This window comes from Cebus imitator, unplaced genomic scaffold (genome assembly GCF_001604975.1).
Source record: "Cebus imitator isolate Cc_AM_T3 unplaced genomic scaffold, Cebus_imitator-1.0 Scaffold319, whole genome shotgun sequence".
Lineage (NCBI taxonomy): Eukaryota > Metazoa > Chordata > Mammalia > Primates > Cebidae > Cebus > Cebus imitator.
This window is the reverse complement of record NW_016107634.1, coordinates 1,266,977-1,284,139: the sequence shown is the minus strand read 5'-3', so window position 1 is coordinate 1,284,139 and position 17,163 is coordinate 1,266,977. Positions and strand designations below refer to the sequence as shown.

The 17,163-nt window shown below is 37.6% G+C and overlaps 1 protein-coding gene across 2 annotated transcripts in view; it reads right to left on the bottom strand.

Moving 5' to 3' along the window:
- Positions 1-17,163, bottom strand: part of DGKI (diacylglycerol kinase iota) — a 450,254-nt gene that overhangs the window by 92,449 nt on the left and 340,642 nt on the right. The window lies entirely within an intron of this gene.

Here is a 17,163-nt window from a genome sequence, read left to right as displayed (position 1 = left end):
AATCTAAAGTAACATATTTGATTTTTCTATATCAGCATAAATGTGCTTCTCATGGTTAAAAAGCAATCTCATAAATATTATGGGTTTTCTAGATATGTTCATAAAAAGGATGTACTTTCTCCCTATACTTTTTTAATGATTTCACTCTTCTTGCTTTCAGTTGTCATACATTTTCCTAGCATGATCCATGCTGCCCCTTGCCATCTGCCCCTCATCTCACTGTATTTCAGTGGCCCTGAGATGAACTGAACTGTCACAGTAACAATGGATTGGCAGAACAGGGAGGCTGCTCATGGCCAGTTGATAATTTATGCTTGCATTTGCAATAGACAACATGAGGACACAGTGACAGGGAGGAATTAAAAATTGAGGATTCTGGACACTTATTCCCTTCCTTCCTGAATGCAGAGAACTTCATTTTTTTGTCAGTCTATGATAGTTTCCTATTTATGAGATGAGCTACTCAAAGCACTGTTGCTACCTGGTGGCCAACACTATAACTAAAGGCATAAAATTTTAGAAAGAAATTAATAATAATAAAAAAAAAACAGCTTCTAGAAAAGGCAAAGCTTAAAAATCCAACTAATTTTAAAGATGGCCAGTGTTAAGTATGGTAATAGCAGACCTCAGGAAATAATAAGACTTAAGTAAGATATTTTATAAGGTACATAACTATAAAATTGTGGTAATCACCTGTGGTAATCATGCTATAAAATTTTGCCCTTTTCAATAAATATTTTACAAATATTTATATGTATATTTTTATAAATATTGTATTTTGTACAAATCCTAAGTAGGGTATTTTATAAGGTGTCAAACACAGATAGTGGCTTTAGTGTATAGAACCTATTTCAGATGTAATCACAAGAGTCCTGAAATACTGAAAAATAGTCTTCTTCCCAAAACTTAAAAAAAAGTATCTATGAATTTTTAATTTTAAAAATATAGTTACACTATTAAATCCATAATTTAACATAAAGCTTTCAAAACTTTGAATTAACCAACTGGAAACTAGCAAGCAAATAATATGACAGTGCTGTTCTCTAAGAATTTTATACAATCATTCACCCATTGAGTGTATATTTAAAGTTATCAATAAATGTGTCCGGAAATACAAAGTAATAGGACCTTAAAAAAGCATAATACACAGAATAAGATACATTTTAAATGCACAAAATTTTTTGAAGAATCTCCAAGTAGTAGAGAAGGCATATATATAAACAAAAAAATAATAAGTATAACATGGGCCATATTAAATGTGTAAACTTAGTCCTTTGAAAACTATAGGAAAGAGGAGCTAATTCTTGTCTGGGAGGTAGATTTTAGGCTCTCCGAAGGACATGACTCCTCTCTTGATGTTTTAGCTAGAGGAGCAAAGGTGGTATAGAGAAAAAGAAAGAGGTTGTATCTCATTGTTACCTCCTAGATGGCTTTCTGCTAGGGAGACCTAATCAATGTCACCACCCCATTCTTTTATGTTTCTAAAGTCCTGCATACAGAAATCTTTAAGGCATCCATTATTTTGTGGAACTATGGAAGCCTGTCAGTGAGAATGGATTGTTTACCTTCATTTCCCCAATGCCTGGTAGAGAAATGGTACATATTCGACTAATGGCCATAAAAAGAGGGAGGAAGATGGGCTTAACAACTGTTTGGATGCAAAAGAGAAAATCAGTTTTTCAGGTGCAAGTCACCTTTCCAGGGTAGACAAGAAGCAAGGTAAGCAAGAGACAGTCAGCAGAGGACAAGGAACCCTATGAGGGAGAGTAATAATCATTCTAAGAGAATATTTTCCCTTTCCTTTAAAAGATGAAAGTTTTCAGCATGGCAATCATACATCTTTGCAGGAAATGGGAGGAAAATTCAATAAGGAGATCCCCTAAAAATAGTGATTAGAGTAATTCATCTTCAGCTAGACATACTATAAAGACTGAAATAAATTGACCCACAAAGATAAGAGCAGAATAAGAATTTCTAATATTTGAGGAATGATGAGGAAAAGTTAGAATTTTGACTAGATAATAAATCTGTAAATGGAATATAGCTATAATTAACATGAGCATCCACACTGGAATCTTGCTTAATGATATTTCCTCTTAATTTCATATGTGCAAAAATGGAAAAATCAATTTTAATCAATGTTTATCCATTTATTTTAGGATATATATTTTATAGATATGCAGGAATCTCAACACCTCTGATTTTTTTTTATATCATAGTTCTATTTTTATTTTTTATTTATTTTTTTTTTTTGGAGACGGAGTTTCGCTCTTGTTACCCAGGCTGGAGTGCAATGGCGCGACCTCGGCTCACCGCAACCTCCGCCTCCTGGGTTCAGGCAATTCTCCTGCCTCAGCCTCCTGAGTAGCTGGGATTACAGGCACACACCACCATGCCCAGGTGAATTTTTGTATTTTTAGTAGAGACGGGGTTTCACCATGTTGACCAGGATGGCCTCGATCTCTTGACCTCGTGATCCACCCGCCTCGGCCTCCCAAAGTGCTGGGATTACAGGCTTGAGCCACCGTGCCCGGCCATAGTTCTATTTTTAAATCGTTTTATTGTACTTTAGGTTCTGAGGTACATGTGCAGATCATGCAGGATTGTTGCACAGGTACATACATGGCAAGGTGGTTTGCTGCCCCTATCCCCTCATCACCTATATCTGGCACTTTTCCCCATGTTATGCCTCCCCAACCTTCCCACCCACCGCTGTCTCTCCCCAGCACCCCCCAGACCTCAGTGTGTGATGCTCCCCTCCCTGTGTCCATGTGTTCTTATTGTTCAACACCCGCCTATGAGTGAGAACATGCGGTGTTTGATTTTCTGTGCTTGTGTCAGTTTGCTGAGAATGATGGTTTTCAGATTCATCCATGTCCTTACAAAGGATATGAACTCATCGTTTTTTATGGCTGCATTGTAGTCCATGAACACCTCTGATTTCTTTCTATTATCAGTCCTTGGAGTTAGTCTTATCCAAGTATAAATTAAGTGTACTTGGTAGCAGACATTTTAAACTACAATTAGAGACTGTATATTCAAGAGATGGAATGAAGAGGAATAGGTAAAAAGAAGTTTTCAAAGACATGTCATTAATCTCTACCATAGGTATGAAATCAGCAACTTTGCTTGTTCTTCAAGGAGCAAAGTAAGAGTAACTGCCTTTGATTGAGAAATACTTAGCTATTAATTGTGAGGAGCTTTTCCTTAGCACTTTAGACACATCATGCCATGAAGCAGGGCAAAGCCAGAAACGGAACATATCCAGGACATCTAAAGCTGAAGCACCTCTCCCATAGGTCTATAGACAGCACTGACTCATCATTCCCAAGGAACAGTTCACCCAGTTCCCCCACATGGAAGCTTGAAGTCAATAAGCTTTATGCATGAGCTTAGCACTTCCAGGTAGCTTTTATGTTTCTCACTTTTAATAGTAAATGGAAAGGCAAAAGTAATCAGAAAATAAAGCAATCTTTCTAATACAAAAGCCAAAGATCAAAACAAACAGGATTCTCCAGGCAAGATAGCTGAGTAGACACAGCCAGGAGGATTATCTGCCACTAAGGGACCAGGACATCAGGAAGACTGGCACACTCTAAGCAGATCTTCAAAAAAACAACAACAAAAAAAAGGCATTGCAAATGGATAGAGGGAGGACACAGATACTGGGCTTAAGCGGGAGGAAGCTGGAAACGCTATATGGGGCTACCATACACCAGGACTAGCTCTTGGCCCTCAGTGACTCCTGGGGTAGCAGTGAGTTGAGCAGGCAAGGAATGACCGACTTTCACCATGGACTTATAGAATCCTGGCATCAGGAGACCACACGTCTCCCACAGAAACCTAAGCTGGAAGGGATAGTTGCTTAGAGAGGTAGTAGGGGCAGGACTCCAGCCAGTGTGGAGCACAGAGGGTTTGGTGCAGCAATGTCTGCAGTGGAGTGTGACCAGGAATGTCCATCCTCCAAGGCTTCCCATGCTCCCTTAGGAAACTTTACCCTTAGGGGAATTGTCAGACCTGAACAGAGCAGGGCCAGTATGATCTGAGTAACTCCTGCCTGCTGGCCTCTCCTGGGGCCCCAGGCTAGCCAGTGCAGCCATAGTTGCCCAACTGGGGTCTCTCAGGGACATGCATAATAGCTCCTGTGCCTGCAGACTGTGCCTGACAATCAAAGAGCTCCAGCACAGAGGCCCCTGCCAAGTCGCGTCAGCCCACCTGCACCCTCCCACCACTGCAGCATCCTCTGTGCTGCTTTGCCAGCGTGCATTCATCCAAGGCCACCATCTCATCATTTTGCCAGTGTGTGTGTGCCAGCAAACCTTGCGTGCCCTTCCCTGCTGGCACATATCTACAACCCACTGTACCACTGCTACCAGCACGAGTGCAACCTGCCCCCATTCACCCCACTATACCACCACTGCTAGTGCTAGTACACAAATGAAGACCAGCAGCTCCACTCCCTGCCCTATGCTGCCATTGCCTCCAGTGTGAATGCACACATGGAGACCAACATCCCCCACACCTGCCAGTGCCCCACCCCACCCACTACTACTGCCACCTGCAAATGCCTGCATGGAGGCTGGAACCCCCTGGCCCACCAGTGCTCCACTCTAGCTGATGATCATGCACCTCATCACACTGTTGCTGTTTCTGGCATGTGCAAGTGAGCACAGATATCACTTCCTCCACCCAACGAAGCTCTTTGGCTGGCACTGCCTATCAGAGTGTTGTGATCAGTGGTCCAGGAACACTTCAGCCCCTTCAGGGCAGTAGGTTCCTAGCCCTGAGGAGCCAGAGAAGAAAGCAGGGAGCCCAAAACCAGCCCCCCCCATAGTTAAAGGACACAGCTCAGGAGTGTTGAGCTGAGCACTGGCCCCCTAAAATCAACCAGAAATGAAGCCAGTCGATCAAACCCTCCTTATAGCATAATCAAACACCAAACAACATCAAAGAAAATAAAAGCAAACAAAAACAAAACAAAAAAAAAACATCTAAAAAATAGCAACTTCAAAGACTGAAGGAACATCAGCCCACAAAGATGAGAAAGAACCAGCGCAAGAACTCTGGCAACTCAAAAAGCCAGAAGTCTTCTTACCTCCAAATGACTGCACTAGTTCCCCAGCAATGGTTCTTAACCAGTCTGAATGGCTGAAATGACAGAAATAGAATCAGAATATGGACAGGAATGAAGATCATCAAGATTCAGGAGAAAGTTGAAATCCAATCCAAAAATTCTAAGGAATACAATAAAATGATACAGCAGATAAAAGATGAAATGACCCTTTTAAGAAATAACTGATATCCTAGAGCTGAAAAATTCAATAATTTCAGAATACAACTGCAAGTATTAATAGCAGAATTGATCAGCTGAAGTAAGAATCTCAGAGCATGAAGACCAGTCCTCCAAAATAACTCAGACAAAAAAATGAAGAAAAAATAATGAAGAATGAACAAAATGTCTGAGAAATATGGGATTATTTAAAGAAACCAAGTCTATGACTTATCAGCATCCCTGAAAGAGAAAAAGAGAAAGCAAGCAACTTGGAAAACACGTTTCAGGATACCATCCATGAAAACTTCCCCAACCTTGATAGAGAGGCCAACATTCAAATTCAGGAAATGAAGAGAAATCCTGTGAAATATTACACAAGAAGATTATCACCAAGACACACAGTCATCAGATTCTCCAAGGACAAAATGAAAGAAAATAACTCAAGGAAGCTAGAGAGAAAGGGCAGGTCACCTATAAAGGGAACCCCATCAGACAAACAGCTGACCTTTCAGCAGAAACCCTATAAGAGAGAATAAATTGGAGGCCTATATTCAGCATTCTTAAAGAAAAGAATTTCAAACCAAGAATTTTACATTCAGCTAATTATGTTTCAAAAGCAAAGGAGAAATAAGATCCTTTTCAGACAAGTAAATGCTAAGAGAATTCATTACCACCAGAACTGCCTTATAAGATGTCCTGAAGAAAGTGCTAAATACCAAAAGGAAAGACCATTATCAGCCACTACAACAACATGCCTAAATACACAGACCAGTGACACTATAAAGCAATCACACAAGCAAATCTACATAATGATGAGCTAACAACACAATGACAGGATCAAATTTGCACATATTAAATGTTTGAATGTAAATGGGTTAAATATCCCATTTCAAAGGCAAGAAGTGGCAAGTTGGATAATGACACAGGACCCAATGGTAAGCTGCCTTCAAAAGACCCAGGTCACACGTGATGACACACAAAAAAAATCTACCAAGCAAACAGAAAACAGAAAAAAGTAGGGGTTACTACCATAATTTCAGACAAAATAGACATTAAACCAACACAGATCAAAAAAAAAGCAAAGACGGGTGTTAAATAACATAAAGCATTCACCTAAACAAAAAGACATATCTAAGAGACATAGATTCCCACATAATAATAGTGGGAGACATTAACAGCCCACTGACAATATCAGACAGATTACTGAGGCAGAAAACTAAAAAAANATCAAAAAAAAAAAAAAACACAAAAAAAAACAGTACTACATAATGGTAAAGGGTCAATTCCATAAGAACTAGCTACCATAAATATATATGCACCCAACACAAGAGCACCCAGATTCATAAAGCAAATTCTTAGAGACCTACAAAGATAATTGATAACCACACAACGAAAGTGAGAGATGATAGTATTAGACAATCAAAACAGAAAACTAACAAAGATATTCAGGACCGGAACTCAACAGTTGACCAAATAAACCTAACAGATATCTACAGAAGTCTCTACTTCAAAACAGCAGAATATACATTTTTCTCATCTACACATGGCACATACTCTAAAATCTACCACATGATCAGACATAAAACAACCCTCAGCAAATTCAAAAAAGCAAAATCATACCAACCACACACTTGGACCATGATTAAATAAAAATAAAAATCAATACTAAGAAAATCACTCAAAACCATACAATTACATGGAAAATAAACAACATGTTCATAAATGACTTTTGGGAAAATAATGAAATTAAGGCAAAAATCGATAAATTATTTGGAACTAATGAAAACAAAGATATAACATATCCCTATCTCTGGGACACAGCTAAAGTGGTGTTAAAAGGAAGGTTTACAGCACCAACTGCCCACATCAAAAGGTTAGAATTATTTCAGATTAATGATCTAACATGACAACTAGAGGAACCAGAGAAACAGGAACAAACCAACCCCAAAGCTAGCAGAAGACAAGAACTAACCAAAATCAGAGTTGAACGGAAGGAAACTGAGACAGTAAAAAACATTCAGAAGATCAACAAATCCAGGAGTTGGTTTTTTTTTTGAATAACTAATAAGATAAACTGTTAGCTAGACTAATAAAGAAAAAAAGAAGATCCAAATAAACACAATCAGAAGTGACCCTTCTGGCCCCACAGAAATATAAAACACCCTTAAAGACTACTGTGGTGAATATTTCTATGCACACAAGCTAGAAAAACAGGAAAAAAATGATAAATTCTTAGAAATATGCTGCCTCCCATGATTGAACCAGGAAGAAATTAAATCCTTGAATAGTCCAACAATGAGTTCCAAAACACAATCAATAATAAAAAGCCTACCAACCAGAAAAAGCCCAGGACAAGACAAATTCACAGCTAAATTCTAGCAGATGTATAATATCAGCAAACAATGCCTCTGACAAAGGTATAATATGTGGCACTTATAAATAACAAATTTACAAGAAAAAAACATTAAAAAGTTGGCAAAGGACATGAACACACACATTTCAAAAGAAGACATATGCAGCAATCAATCATATTTAAAAAGCTCATCACTGATCATTAAGAAATGCAAATCAAAACCACAATGAGATACCATCTCATACCAGTCAAATGGCTATTATTAAAAGGTCAAAACATAACAGATGCTGGTGAGGTTGTAGAGAAAAGGGAACGCTTATACACTGCTAGTGGGAATGTAAATTATTGCAGCCCTTGTGGAAAGCAGTTTGGCAATTACTCAAATAACTCAAACAGAATTAGCACTTGACCCAGGAATCTCACTATTAGGTATACACCTAAAGGAACATAAATCACTCTAACATAAATACACATGCACGTGTACGGTCACTGCAGCTCTATTCACAATAGCAAAGATATGGAATCAACCTAAATGCTCATCAAGGGTAGAGTGGATAAAGAAAATGTGGTACATATATACCATGGAATACTATGCAGCCATTAAAAAAGAGAGAGAGATCATGTTCTTTGCAGCAACATACATGGAGCTGGAGGCCATTACCCTAAATGAACTAATTCAGGAACAGAAATCTATTTAACAAATATCACATGTTCTCACTTATAAGTAGGACCTAAATATTCCCTACCTTTTTGTACTCATGGACACAAAGAAAGGAACACCAGACACCAGGGCCTTCTTGATGGTAAAGAGAGAAAGGAGGGTGAGGATCAAAAAACTGCCTATTCAATTGGGTACTATGCTTTTTATTTAGGTTGTAAAATAAACTGTATATCAAACACCTATGACACAAAATTTACCTGTATAACAAACGTGCACATATACCCCTAAATCTAAAACAAAAGTTTTTTAAAAATGGAAAATGAACTTGCACAGAAGAAAAATACTTTTAAAATGGTATCTTTAATATTCTCAGAGAGTTAAGAGAAACTGGTCTACACATGAAATGGAAAAATTATAATATCAAATGATATAAAGAATATGAAGAAGAAAAAAGAGGAGCCTCACTCAGAGAATAAAAGTACAAAACCCTTTGAAAATAAAAAGTTGATAAAATAGAGACCTCAAATAGGCCTAGTCCAGGAGGTCCCAATAATAGGAGTTTAAAAACATTCCCATAATAGGAGATTCAAAAAACCCAAGAAAATAGAGAATAAGAACAAAAAATAAAATGAAGAATAGTTCCTAAAACATTAGTTTCCAAACTCAAATGATCTACCAAATGACAAACACAACAACTATAGGACAATATAAAGTTATCTCATTTTGAAATTGAAGAGTACTGGGGACAAAGGGAAGAATCAACTTAGAGAAAGGAAAAACCAGATCACATACAAAGGATTACAATTTGGAATGTTTTCAAACTTCTCTAAGGCAACTATACAGTAAGGAAGACAATAAAACAAGGCCATCAAAGTTCTAAGACTTTTACACATAACCCAAATTATCAAACAAGTGCAAGAGTTAAATGAAGGACCCATCCTCTATCAAGAAGCTACTGGATTATCTGCCCCACTAACGTTGAATTTTTAATAAGAATGAGTGTTAATATAAAATATATTAATGCTATATCGCCCTCCTAATGTGCTCTGCCTGTACCTATTCTTGAGAGCAAGAGTTAGATCATAGTGAAGCAGAAAAATTCAAGGAAGCCCGTTCCCTATGATAATATTTTCATTCGATATCTAGAACTCAACTCAGCACCTGCCAAGGACTGCCCAGGAACAGTCATTACCTTGCCCACTAAGTTGTCTCAGAATGAATTTAAGTCGCACTCTGAGGAAAACTGAAGCCAGACAATGAACTAGAGACTCTTTTCATCTTTCTTGGGAACTATAAGCTAAAAGTGAAAGCATCACCTTTTCTTTACACAGAGGGATTTAGATTTGTTACTTAGTTTTTCAAAACCACTCAATATGTGGTTTAGGGATGCATATGTTGGTGGTAAATATATACATCAAGAGAACAGCAAATACAACAAGAATAGCAGTTATCCCAGCAGAACAGTGAGGGGTAGTACTTGTTCTGTTTCTTAATCTAAGTGGCAGGTACACTGGTGTTTATTTTACTATTAATCTATCAACCTGTGTATTGTATATACACATTGTGATGATTAATTTTATGTGTCAACTCGACTTGGCTAAGGGACACTCAGATAGCTGGTAAAACACAGTTTCTGGCTATGTCTGTGAGGGTGTTTCTAGAAGAGATTAGCATTTGTATCAGTGGAGTGAGTAAAGAAGGCCCACCCTTGTCAATGTGGGCAAGTGTCATCGTGGCATTCAATCTGTTTGGGGCCTGGATAGAACGAAAAGGTAGAATAAAAGTGAATTCTTTCTTCTTGAGCTTGGAAATCCATCTTATCCTGCCCTATGACATCATAGCTCCTGGTTCTCCTTCCAGGACTGACGCCAGTGATACCCATTCCTGCACTCCAGTTATCAGGCTCTCAGACTGGAAGATACACCACCAGTTCTCCTGGTTCTCAGGTCTTTGGGCTTGCACTGATTTACACCACTGGCTTTCCTGGTTCTCCAAGTTTCAGATGGTATCCTGTGGGACTTCTTGTCCTCTATAATTGCATGAGCCAGTTATCATAATAGATGTACTGTTACATATCTATATATCCAGTTGGTTTATTTCTCTAGAGAACCTGGACTAATACACACAGATATGAGGACACAGGGAGAAGGCAGCCATCCATAAGTGAGAAGGAGAGCCTGCACCAGACCCAATCATGCCAGCATCCTGCGCTTGTGCTTCCTGCCTCCAGATATGGGAGAAATAAATGTCTGCTATTTAAGCTACCCAGTATGTAGTATTTTGTTATGGCGGCCCGAGCAGACCAAAACAATGTGGAAGCTTTGACAAATTCAGGTACAGAAACAGGAACCGTACTGTGGAAGTAACTGGTGATACTAAGCCCTGAGAAAATTATACTACCAATTCCCCTTTTCCAGCCAAAATAAGTCCTGCCCTGGCACCCCTCTAAGGTTTCACCCTGACCTCCATTAACCCCCTTTCCCTATTTCCTGTTTGTTTAAATGTCTCATAATACAGAATGTGATTAAATTAATTGGTTGAGAAATCCATTATACATTTTACATGTGCATGCTCTGGATTTTATGTTTGAAGTAAAATGCCCACAGGTCACACTAATTAATTTTGTCTTCTATACTTGAAGTTAGACAACTTGAACTCGTTATGCAAATTTATGCCAAATAACGCATAAATTAAAACTATTCATCCTCAGCAAATTCAAAATCTTCTAGCAACCAATCCACAATTGTACTCTTATATTCATAAAAAAACTTTTAAGGTCTATATACACCAAGAGAAAACATAACAAAATATAATTTCTAAAATATATATTTCACCACAGTTTATAAAGAGCCAGGTAATAAATCAAGCTCAGGTACCCTATATATGAGACTGAATTGCCCAAAGCTTTAAAAAACAATATTGTTAAAGGTTACAATAAAAGGTGACTAGAATTGTTTCTTAAGTTAGGTTTTTATTGGTACATAATTTTAAATATTTATCAGATACATGTGATATTTTGATACAGGTATACAATGTACAATGATCAAACCAGGGTAATTAGGCAATCTATCACCTCAAGCATTTATCACTTCTTTATTTTGGAAGCAGTGCCAGTCTTCTCTTCCTACTATTTTGAAATATGCAAAAAAATTTTAATAACTACTGTCACCCTACTATGCTATAGAACCATAAAAGTTATTCCTTCTATCTATCTGTATTTGCATATCCATTTACAAAACTCTCTTCATTTCCCTTACCCCTACCCTTCTGAGTCTCTGGTAATCACTTTCCTACTCTCTACCTTCAGGAGACTGACTTTTTTAGCCCCTAGATATGAGAGAGAACATGCCATATTTGTCTTTCTGTGTCTGGTTTATTTCATTTAACATACTGTCCTCCAGCTCCATTCATGTTGCTGTCAATGACAGAATTTTCTTCCTTTTATGGCATAATGATAATCTAGTGTGTATATAGACCACATTTTCTTTATCCATTCATCCATTGATAGACACTTAGGTTGCTTCCATATCTTGGCTATTATAACTATTGCTGCAATAAACTCAGGCATGCAAATATCTCTTCCATACTAATTCCTTTCTTTCGTACCTACACATACCCAGCAGTGGGACTGCTGGATCATATGGTCAATCTACATTTAGTTTTTCTGAGGACACTACATTATGTTGTCCATGGTGGCTGTACTAATTTACATTCTAATCAACAGTATAGAGTTTTAAGAAAACTTGAATCAGTTGATATGATGCAAAAGACAGTCTAATAATTTCCTCAAATGAATTAATTATTTGTTGAAGAAAGTGAAAAGACCCTTGTAGGCCACCTCTGAGGTAAACTGCCCTACCCAGGGATGTCTGAAGCAATTTTTATTCTGGCACAACCTTCAGCACAGCACCTTTGTGCTGAATTGTGTACAGGCCAATGAAAATTTGCAATAGATGGGAATCTGAGGTTAATGCCCATACCAGCTGTGTGAGCTCCCAGAAGCCGAATTGAGCTAGGATCACTTTTCCTGGGCACAGCTGCTTGGAGCCTGATATGGTTTGGCTCTGTGTTCCCACCCAAATCTCATCTCGTAGCTCCCATAATTCCCACGTGTTATGGGAGGGACCTGGTGGGAGATGAATGAATCATGGGGGCAGGTGTTTCCCATGCTGTTCTTGTGGTGGTGAATGGGTCTCACAAGATCTGATGGTTTTAAAAATGGGAGTTTCCCCACACGAGCTCTCTCTTTGCCTGTCACCATTCACATAAGATGTGACTTGCTCCTCCTTACCTTCCCCCGTGATTGTGAGGCTTTCCAGCCATGTGGAACTGTTCGTTCTCCATTAAACCTCTTTCCTTTGTAAATTGCCCAGTCTCAGGTATATCTCTATCGGTAGTGTGAAAACGGACTAATACAGAGCCTAAGCCTGGGGTTCAAAGAAATAGCATTGAGAGGAGAAGCAGAGTAGCTGAAGTAATTTATTTTCTTACGTGAGTAAATCATACTCTACGCTTCTGGAAAAGCAAGATAAGCCAGAACAGACTTCCATTACCTGTGACCTGGGAGTATGATCAAATACACGTGATAGTAAAGATACATACTTGTGCATCATGTTGCATAGCATGGTGTCATGTGATAAACTTGGGGGGGTGGAATCATATGGATGAATACGAAAATGATTATACTGATTATATTATATCAAAAAGGAGGAGAAGGAAGAGAAAAAGAGGAAGAAGAAGAGGAGGTTGGAGGAGGAGGAGGAGAAAGTGGAATGGAGGGCAAGGAGGGAGGAGAAAAGGAGAAAAAATAACCTACATAATTCACGAAAATAACGTACCAGTGTTAGTGTGTTATTTAATTTTTGCCACAGTCCTGAGAGGTGGATAGCACTATTTCTATTTTTAAAAGGAGGAAACTGAGTGTCAGAGAGATAACATGCCCTAAATGTTACAACTGCTAAATGGAGCAACCGCTTTCAACCTAGGTTTCTCTTACTCAAGAGCCCCTGTTCTGAATTATTCCTACTATCCATTCAACTTGGGTCTCACAGAAGGATGGACTTTCTACTAGCTTTCAACACTGAGCTCAGAGAAGTGAAGGCCAAAACCAGTGGCAGGCTGACCAGCAGCTGAGGATGGAATCATGAGTCCCATATGTAGAACTCCACAAGCACTAAGGAAAGGCTGTGAACAGGGAGGAAACGGACTCAAGGTAAACATCTCCATTCCTGGACAAAGGAACAGAACCATGAGGCTCAGAAACTACCAGTGAAGTCAGACACATTCTCACGAACATACTTGAAAGGTTCCCTATTCCTCTCCTTTTCCAATAGGCCAGATTCAGATGAACTTATAGACTATCACTTGAGAGTATCAAAACTGTTGACAGCCTTGCTATAAAACCTTGTCTGTAATTTAGGGGTCACAGAATTAAAGTAAGTGTTGCTTACTATACAATGGTGAGCAGATGCTAATTATTATTGGGACAGTAACAATAAGAGTACCTCAGAATTTAAACAAGATTGTTACAGAAAATCACTATGACTTGTTTTGCTATTAAAATCCTTACATTATAATTTCCAGTGCTGACCTAAAGATCTGAATGACAGTTAACACAAACTAAACATATGACAAAACCCACGTTCTCACTTGAGGTGTGAAAAGTTCATGACATCAGATGCAAAAGGTATTCAAAGGTGTTTCCAAAGGATTTTTGATACTGTGTTTACTAAACGTTATTAGTTTTCAGTCTGGTTAGCACGTGATATAACCAATTCGGTAGTTTGCTATGGTACTTATTCTCATACCATTCATTTTAATGTTTAATTATCCTTGATAAATAACTATATTCAGAAAAATTATAATTCCAGATGCTTTTGATTATTTTGATTGCTCACTGAGCTTAGTTTGCCCTTGATTCTTTTGCAATATAGTACGTAAAGGTCTAATGTACTGAGAAAGATCATGTTATCTACCCCACTGGGTTATTGTGAAGATCATGCCCTTTCCTGTAAAAAAAAATCCTATATTCACTCCTCTAAGCCTTATTTAATTCATCACTTTTACCCTTAATTCTATTATCAACATGTACTGCCCTTTCATAAATTCCCAAATCAATTTTGGCAGACTATATGTGAGAACTTTTCATAGCAGATAAGGTGTTGCACCAAACTCTCTAAAGGGTAGAGTCTAAACCAAAGCAGGTAAATAGAAGAATCAACCATACCTACAAGGAAATGAGGGGAATCACAGCTGCCTGCTTTATGACACAAGCAAAGGCCCTAAGAGCCAAAGCAGAAAAAGCCACCTTTCACGCTAAGTCCACATGAAAGTGATAATGGGATTTATAAAAAGGGAGAAAACTCACAGCAGTTAATTCATTTTCTGCAACATACCATGATCTATTCAACAAGATGTCACTGTGGAAATAAAGAGCTGAGAGCTCAGCATTTTTTAAAAAAGATGTAATTATCTGACATTTTTGCTATTACAGTACAATTCCCGTTAAAATAGACTTGCAGCTATATGAAGCCATTTACATATTCAAAACACAAATAAACTACCTTCAATAGGATCATTAAAAGAAGGTGTGATACCTTAGAGAAAAGCTTCTCAGAAACCACAGGGTTTGTAAAGATTGGGCTTTAAGTTATAAATACACACACACACACACACACAAACACACGCACACACGTACATGTATATATACATATGAATTGTAGAGGCTTTTAAAAAATAGGTTATCACCTTCTGAAAAGAACAATAAATATAATCACAGAATTAAAAAGTCAGAAAATAGGAAAAGGCAATCAACAATATGGTAAACCATCAAAATATAGATAGTAATCTTAGAATAAATTTATGTTAACACTGTGCATATACACATTTTAAAAACTTGACAATTCCTTAAGCAACAATTTTAGATTTACTGACACAATCAATAGAGTTTATACAAGTACTCGTTATCATTTAATCGACCTATAGATAGTATTAAGAAACCAACAGCCTTAAAAAAAAAATTCCCGAGAAAATAATATAGAAATAACATAGGAGAAAAGCCAGATAAGCTTGGTATGGCAAAGACATTTTAGATACAACACCAAAAGCATGATCTATGGAAAAAAAAAAAGGTAAAGTCAGACTTCATTAAAATGCAAACTTCTCTGTGAAAGACAGTGTTAAGAAAATGAAAAATTAGCCACAGACTGGGTGAAAATCTTTGCAAAACACTTATCTGATAAAAGACTGGTATCCAAAAAATACATAGAACCCATAAAACCCAACAATAGCATTAGGAGAAATACCTAATGTAGATGATGGGGTGATGGATGCAACAAACCACAGTAAGCCATATGGCACATGTATACCTATGTCACAAACCTGCACGTTCTGCACATGTACCCCAGAACTTAAAGTATAATAACAAAAAAAAGAAACATCTTACCTCTGCCTAAAATTTTTTAAAAATGGGCAAAAGGTCTAAGTAAATATCTGACCAAAAGAAAATACAGACAACAAATATGTGCCTCCAAAGATGCTTAGCATCTTCTCACAACAGAGAATTGCAAATCAAACAACAAAGATATCACTAGGCATCTAATAGAATAGCTAAAATTTAAAAAATAAATAAATAAATAAAAAACTAACACCACCAAATGCTGGTGGGGATGTGGAACAATAGGAACACTCATTCACTGCTGGTGGAATTATGAAATGGCACAGCCACTTTGGAAGACAGCTTGGCAGTTTCTCACAAAACTGAACATACTCTTACCATGCAATATAGCATCAGACTACTTGTTATTTACACAATGGAGTTGAAAATTATGTCCACGTAAAAAACTACACAAGAATGTTTATAGCATCTTTATTCATAATTACCAAAACCTGGAAACAACCATGATGTCCTTTGGTAGGTGAACAGATAAACTGTGGGATGCCCAGGTAGTGGAATATTATTCAACAATAAAAAGAAATGAGCTATCAAGCAAAGACAAGACAGGAGGGTATTTTAAATGAATATTGCTAAGTGAAAGATGCCAATTTGAAAAGGATACATAGTGTATAATTCCAATTATGTGAAATTTTGGAAAAGGCAAAAACTATGGTGACAATAAGAATCAGTGGTTGCTAAGGGCTGGAGAGAGGAAGGGAGAAATGAAAAGATATAACACAAGGCATTTCTTATGAAATATTCTGTATGATACAGTAATAGTGACTCCATGTCATTCCACATTTGTGAAGACCCATAGAGTTACATGACACAAGAGTGAATCCTAACGTAAACTACAGGTTTAGTTAATAATCATGTATCAGTACTGGCTCATCAATAGTAACAAATGAGCCACACTAATGCAAGATGTTAATAAAGGGGAGAACTGTGTGTGGACAGGTTGGGCTGTGGGGGGGTTGAGAGGATATATGAAATTATCTGTACTTTCTACTAAATTTTTCTGTAAATTTAAAACTGCTGGAAAAAAAAGTCTTAGTTTAAAAGAAACAGAAAAATCAAGAGAAAAGGAAAAGAAACTATTCCGAGTTTCCTATAGACACGTAATCTAAAGGAAATGTAACACAGGAAGATGTAAAGACAAGTGGAACTTTCTTTTTACCTCATTAGTTCCAAATGTGCCAAGCTTATCAAGAAACTACAATTCTTACTTGATGGCTGATAATAATTAGATAGAATGGGTTTGCAATACAGTATTTCAATCCAATTTTTCCCCTGCTGTGGGTAACGGGTCTATTTTACAACCATCTGTCATCATTAACTTCCCACTGCTCACCTGGAACCAAGGGGGACAACTAATAGGCATATTAGCATTCAAAAGGAAACATGGAAACATAACATCCTAAGAACTTGATACCTTGCAATGC